This window comes from Anser brachyrhynchus (genome assembly GCF_964034855.1).
Source record: "Anser brachyrhynchus genome assembly, chromosome: 3".
NCBI classification, from domain to species: Eukaryota; Metazoa; Chordata; class Aves; order Anseriformes; family Anatidae; genus Anser; species Anser brachyrhynchus.
In genome coordinates, this window is record NC_137696.1 from 25031290 (window position 1) to 25039167 (window position 7878).

A 7878-nucleotide genomic window follows, 5' to 3' on the forward strand; every position below is an offset into this window, starting at 1 on the left:
AATGTCTTTATTCTCAGCATAACCTGTTTGCTAACAGCAGGTAGCAAACTTCGCAGCTGAAACACTGCTTATTTCACGTTTGCTCGAGGTGCTTCCACTCATCCATAGACACACACCTTCCATGATCTGGTCTTTCTTAGTTCCCTGGAGAAACATATCATCTTCCCTCTTCTGCGCTCCACAAAATAATTATGGTTCAGGCCCCAGCAATGCCAGATCTGCCCAGCTCAACCTATTAAATCTACTTATTCTGTCCATCCCCACCAGCTCACCTTTCCATAGACAAAATTCCCCTCCCCAAAGAGGGCCTAATGGTCCTTGTAGCACCACAAATATGCACCCTCGATACCCCAGCTCTTCCGCTCAAGGCTATTTAGAGAGCACCTGAATGCTTGCTGTCCTGCTCACAGGTGTTTCTCCTGAACAAGTGACAACTAAAAGCCAGCTGCAAATACCGTGCCTTTAAAAATCATTTTTTTTTTAAACACATAAAATGAAATATAGATGGTTTATGATATTTTTTTCTGGTTATTTTTGTGTACAGAAGAGTGTTCCTACTCAGAGTTTAAGGGAGAAAGAGAAGGTGTTACAAACTGATCATCACATAGGACACCAATCCAGAGACTTTGGCCATACCTAGCTATCTCCTCTGGATAAAGCATGGCAGTGTTATTCTTTCCATACACTTGGAAAGTAGGAGGGAGCTTTGTGCAGAAACACAGAGGAAAGCTTTTTCTATTTAAGGTTTCCTTATGCTCACCCCAAGAGGTATGCCTCAGCCCAATGCAAAGATTGATCCCTCCAGTTGGAGGGCTGATGTTCTAAAGAGTCAAAAGCCAGTAAGCATTGCACTGAAATAACACTGGCATTCCTCCCTTTCCATAAGCATAAAATGCAAAGAAAAGCCCAAAACAGTAGAACTGTTCTTCATTCAAATGGCTTTCTTTCAGGAACAGATGTATGTTTACATTTTAGTGAATTCATATAACAAATTCAGAGAAATAAGAAATTATGGTTAGGAGTGGTTTCTAAATAGCATCTTTGTTTCTTCCCTTTTCTCTAAAAATGAAGCTCCTAACTAGTTCTTCTAGTTCAAGTGTCATGGGTGTAGTAAATCAAGGAGCTTAATTGTAAAATAGAAGCTTAATTGTAAAATAAGACACGTATGTTATATTGACCCTTATGCTACCACAGCCATAGGGATATTAAAATTGATTTCCAACAAACTGAGGCCTTCTGCTTTCTAATCCTGTGTCCCACAAATATATATTAACCTGACTCCCTAAACAGTGGTAATTAGATTCCAAAAATAGCTGCTCAGATAGAAAGCAGAACATAAAAGTTCAGCCTGCCTTCACACGGCTCAACATCAGCTGACAAAGTGCAAAGAACAGTTTGCATGCTGACCAGGATGAAGCTTTGTTGTTCTCAGCTTATAGGAAGCCCTCAAGCTTGATTCAGCACTTGCCTGGTACACAGCAACCCGAGCAGGGTCCTCTCGCTATTATTTGTACCCTCCCATCATGTTATTCCTTAATTATATCTTACCCTCCATGCTGTATTCCAGTTTCCAAGCCCTTCAGATCAGGAGTGCTTTAACTGTACATGCTTATGAAGTGCTTCATCACCTTCGCAGTCCAAAGAGTGATAAGCCACACTGGCTTCAGTGTGCCCAGGTTTTTAAACACATTTAAAACAACCCACCAACCTGACACCTCAGGAGTGGCTCCTCCTAACACACATACTCCTCTCCAACATCGCCTGGCCAAGGCAGGACAGAAGGAGCTGTTTCGGCCCTGACCAGAGCTCGCATACAAGCTCCATCACAAAGCCAACTCACTCTAGGAAAGGACTAGCTCTGCAATTTCCACCTCAAATACACAGGGATTAGCTCCTCCTAACCAGGCCTACTTGTCATGGGGCACCACTCATAGCTGAGGGCGAACTGGGCAGCCCCTGGCAGCCTCAGCTGTGTGCAGGTGCGAGTCAGGGCCCAGGCAGCCTGGCCACCTCTAGAGGCAGCCCAGCTCACACCAGCCTTCACTCAGGGCAGTGTTGAAGGGGAAAATGGGAGCCAGGGCACTGCAGCTCTCCACGCCCCCCCAGGGCACCCTGCCACTCAGACAAAGTGTTCAGCCGCACGGCGATCTGCTGGGTAGAGCTGGCACTCAATCACAAAATGAAAGAGCAAGGTCCTTGTTCTTCTGTTACATTGCCTCTTTGTCACAGTAGATGCCTGCTACCTCTGTAGCCTTGTGAGCTCAGCCCTTGTTCTGTGCTGACTTAGAAATAATAATAAAATAATAAATGAATGTAACTGTATTGACTCCAAGACGGTTAGGCTGTTATAAAATGGATGTAACAAAAGGACAACTCGGCATTTTTATCCTCTTTGCCTGATGAGTTCTGTATTTCTACATGTATTCCTTCTCTCTTTCTGTCCACATTTGGCTTTCTCTCTGCACAGCTGCATTTTCTCTCATTTACAGATCTCTTTTCCTCTCTGCAGATTTTGCCTTCCTCTTCCAACATGGCCATGACTGTCTCACATTCAGATTCTTCCGGATCTTTGGGCATGCTTGATGACTACTATTTGCTGCCCCTTCTGGCCACTGTAAATCTGTTTATATTAGCCAACCTCTACCCCAGACCCCCCTTGCTGTTGTCACGGTCTTTAAATTTAAAATTGATTTTTTATGCATTTGGGAAGTCTTTCCTGTTTCTCATTGCTTTGCCAAAATGAAGTCTACTGAAATAAGTGCAATTTGGCTGGCCCACAGTGCCAAATAAAAATAATTTATTTTTAAGCTGGAACATCTGTTAAGATCATTTGACTTTGTGAACAGAACTTCTAAACTGCCTCAATCCAAGGATCTTGTGCTTCATAGGTATTCAGTCGCGGGGCTCCTGCCACCTGCTTTTAAACACTGATGGAATAAACAAAGAGAAGTAAAGCATAAGAGCAACCCATCATAGTGATTTGGTTACCAGGCACCATTACATTCACTAGCGTGTGACCCAATGTGATCCAAACGTGATGTGTTTTCTGTGAATCACACATGCTCAACTCCATTGTGGATGTTCTTCCCATAAAAAGGACCCATGAGTAAATCTAAGTAGAGAAACAAGTTAGCTTTGCACTTAATATCACCTTCCTCTTCCCAGCTGTTTCTGCTGTAAGTCTATAAAATAGTGGCATAGTCCTCTAAAAGGATGTCATAGCATCTCCTGATTTTCTTGGAGCTATAAACCATGTTGCAGATAGGCCTGCAGATCCTTTTGTTATGCTGCTCTTGTGAAAAGGTTTTGTAGTGTAAAGTGACTGACCTTAATCTTTTCACTTTGGGAGCTGAAATTTTTTTCCCCTGAATCTTCTGGTTGTAAGACAGAGTCCATTTATATGTAAGATATAAGAATAGCCTGGCTCAGCAAGTCATTTAGAAAGACATTTGGTCAATGTAAAGGAGCAAGGGAAGGAGGGGGAAGGGATCCCCCCTCTCCATTGTACCCTTTCGTCATGGTCACCTTGCGAGTGGGTCTCTGTGTCTAGGTGACAAAGGAGCAAGGGAATCAATGTAGGAACTATGTAAAACCTCACATATTGCAAGTATAGGCACGTTTATGTCTTACAGCATTATCAAAGCCCATCTTAACAATTTGCCTGAAATCCATCAATGTACCACAATCACAAATATATCAAAGACTTTTTTTTTTTTTTTTGTGGCCATAGTCAGCATGTAAGATATAAAAAGCAGAGGACAAAGAGTCATCAAAAAAAAAAGAAAAAAAAAAAAAAAAGAAGAACTTGTTCATTTTACTCCAGTCTGAGATACAAAGCAAAACCAGCACAGTGTTGTAGTTGTCTGTAATCCTTTTTTGTTCCCTTACAATGTGTGGCATTGGCCTCAAGAAGCCACTAATGCCCTCCCACAACTTTTTCTGTTACCCATCTGTAAGGAGTGGGATACACAGAAATACCAAGTGCTCTCTAACCACTTGGACTGATTCAACATTTCCCACAGTACTAGTGGGATGTGGGAGCTTACCTCCACCCTATGGATGGAAAAGAGCTGGTAGCTGTCCTGTCCAAGCTCATGTAACCAAACCAGAGCAAGACAGAGACTGATTAAAATGATTTTGTGTTCCTTTGCCCCATGCTGCTCAGTAGAAAACACTCCCAGCCAGGTCCCTGGTGCTGCTGTAAGCTATTTGTGTTGTACCTCGCAGATTTAAACGCTGTGGAAGCAGCCGCAGTTGTACAAGGCTTGTGCCATAGCTTTTAGGGTGCCTTGTGCAGAGAAAAGGAGGCAAGCCAGGACGCAGCAGGATGTGGCTGATCTCAGTCTTCTGGAGGAATGTACAACTGCCAGGGGCAGTGACAGCCAGACAGAAGGGATTAAAAACAAGAAACAAGTGTCTAGTGAGACTACGTTACAGTGTTTTTAGTTTTTTTTTTTTTCTCTGTTTTCCAGGTAAGGTAGGAAGAATTTGGTAATGCAGCTTCTAGGTTTTTCCATAACAACAATCAGGTTGTATTGGATGCCCTGCCTTTTTCTTTATTAACAAGCAGGCCTGGTTTCTGCATTTCTAGTGAGGCTGCTCTGGATTGCAATGCCCACCACCAAGCCTGAGATTACAATCTGCCTTGTCCAACTACCACTCGCGATAATGCTAGGGACACATATAACCTCTATTTGAGAGTATCCTTAGGGCCAGCCCCAGTAAAATTTATGCTGCTACTGTAAATATTTTTTTCAAGTGGAAGCAAAAGCCTGGGCTGGGGCCCTGAGCTCAGAGTCCCTGCGAGCCAAGGGCTTTCAGCCTGCATCTGTCCTGCGCTGCCCCTCTGCGCCTTCCAGCGGGTTCGTAAAAGCACAAGTTCTGGAAGGAAATGCATAATTTTTCCCCTTTAAATCCAGTAAAGAGTGGGCAATTGCTTCTCAGAATCAGGGCCCAAATGCAATGAGCAGAGGGCTCTCCACTGGAAATGGCTACATGATTTTTCTGGTCACTTCATGTTTTCAGGACAGTTTTGGTGGTGCAGTGCTGACCCTTCAGGGAAGAAGAGTGAGAGGAGGCTGGGCAGGGGGTTAGTTCTCGCTCAGCACTTCTTTTGTGGTCACGGGAAACCACTGTATGAGTATGTGGAGGTGTGGCAGCAGAATGGGGCAGCCTGGAGGGAGTGAGCTGTGGTGGAAGCTGTGGGCAGGGGCTGGGGCCCAAAGGCCACCTCAGGAAGACGGACCATGCTTAGTTGTATGGCTCAGCTGCCATGGGCTGCAGACATTAGCTTCATTAACACATTTTCGTTATGTGGGAAAGGAGAAAACATTAGGTGAAAGTTCAGGGGAGGGTAAGGAGAGCAACCTGTGTACCGGGCAAGTCCTGCAGCAGGAAGCCAGCAGGCCGTAGGGAAGGCCGAAGCCCTTCTGTTTCATGATATTTGAGATATATGAGATTTTCACTGGCCTGCAGATCCAGTTGTTGTGGGTTTATTATTATCATTTAATTAGGGGCAGCAGTAAAGTGGGAAACTACCGAGGGTGTTATGCAGGCTTTCCTTTCAGAACCACAGAGGAGCCCCATTGACTTCTGGTACTGGCGTGATGCCCTCGCAGCCCAATATGTGTGCCCCCACTGACTTCCTCCGACAGCCAGCCCTCACCTTGTGGACCTTCACAGTGAAGCTGTGAAATCAGACAGAGTATGGCAGCTTAAACTGGAGAGTGTTAGGAGTGCGATTTGCAAAGCAGAAGGGGAATCGTTGCGAGGGGAGGCATCCCCCAGCCCTCGCCTCCCTATCAGCATCCCTCCCTCTCCAGGAATTTGGTAACTCCTCTAGTAGCAGGCTGGCATTTTGGAGCAGGCGGATGGCCTGCCCTCTATCCAGCAGCTTGCGGAGCCCACCTTGCCCGTGCTAAGATGCCCGTCCTGTGCTGAAGTGCCTCACCAGATAAAATCATTTTCATCAAAGCAGGCCACAGTGCCGGCTGCTCAGCAGCGGGCAGCGGCTGATGAGCGAGACGAGGCCACGAGGCAGCAGAGAGGTACGGGATTTGTGCTAAGGCTTCGGGACTGCCTTAAATCTCAGACATCTGCCAGTGTAAGTACGGCTGAATCGCCGGATAATTCTGCTGGTGGCGCTCCTGGGAACACCCAGCCTGAGCAGAACAATTTTGAAGGAAATTACATGAGCTGGGATTTAGTGTTGTCTCTTTAGCTCGTGGAAGAGATAATCTGGCCCATTTAATGTGTAACAAAATTTGCTCCGTTTCACAGGCGTAAGGACGTAGTTTTGCCTTGAGAAAGCAGCAGTAAATGACTCTGAAGTCCTGCTGTCACTTGTTCACTGAGCTGCTGTAATGCAGAGTGGCAAGGTCTGTTTTCTGGGTCTGCTTTCTACATCTAAGTAACACTCTTTATAAAGAACCCCGCTTAGTCTTATGACAAAATTCCTCTAGTGTGACACAGAAAAGCATTGACATCATTCTTTAAGGCTGTAGAATTTATGGCACAGTTAATTATTAATTTGGCTGGCATTTGTAAAGTAGGAGGGAGTTCTTGTGCTTTTAGGCCATGCTCTCAGTGTGTAAATCTCTTGTATGGCTGCCATAATAATATTCCTGCAGCTATGTTGTCACCTATTGTAATTTTTCTGCTAATAAGAAAATTTAAACTAACCAGGAATCCTAAATTTGGAGACTAGTTGTTTATTTCAAATATACTCTAGAGAAATAATAATGCAGTTCTGCTCTGAATTTAATTTAAACAGGAACAGGCAAAACAAATCTCTGCGGAGGGCATTTGACAATAATAAAATATTTCTCCCAGCGGGTGAGCTGGTAGCAATTGTATTGTTGCCATCAAAGCTCACGTTTCAGCAGGTCATTACCATCATAACAAGCCCTTGGACCAACTGGCATGGACATGCAACATTGAGCTCCTGATGGGCACATTATTTCAGACCTTTAACTTCATGGAGAACAAGACAAATACTCCTGGGAACGGAGGATTATATTTTGAAATTCCTTTCTTTTCTGTTCTGTTTAATAATAAGATCCTGCGTGTAATCAATCTACCACCACTTGCTTTTTTATATTAACAGAGATTGTAAGAAACTGGCCTTGAGAATTTGAACACTAAGGAAGAATGGCTTTTAATCTTAACAAAACGGTAACAATTAGCACAGTCAGGATGCATCAACGCAAACACTTTTGAACACTTATGAATAAAAACTGTTAAGAGAAAGTAAATGTACCCATATTCTTTCCTGTGCTTAGGTTTTTTGTTTGTTTGTTTGTTTGTTTTATATAGCACAGCCTCAAGGAGGAAGTTTGTGAATTGTATGCTAGAGGAGAAACAATCTATATACACAGAATCAGCAGCTTATCAGACAGGAAAAACACACTCCTTGTAATGCAGATACTGCAGCCAGGCTGTATAACGAAGGATATAGTAATTAACAAAGTGCCTTGTGAAATCAGAGACCTACATTACACTAGAAAGACAAAATGCAAAGTAAAGGGGTAGTGCAAGAAAAAAAAATCTGTTAAGGAGAATGAACAGCCTCTGCAGAAAAACTAAATTCAGAATTCAGAAAACAGATGAAGGCTTTCCTTTTCTTCCTTTCTTCAGTTTAGGGCAGAAGCCAGGATAAGTAATGGTCAAAACCAAAACAAAATGAGAAAAAAGGAAAAGGAAGAGGAAAAAGAGGAAAAGGAAAAGAGGAAAAGATAGAAAAAGAAGAAAAAAAGGAAAAGGAAAAGAAAAAAGGACATGCTTTCTGCTGAATGAGCCTGTTTTTTTGTTTTTTTGTTTTTTTTTTTTTTTTTTTCCCAGTAGGGTATTGCCAGGTGATCCCACAGGAGGACATTTATA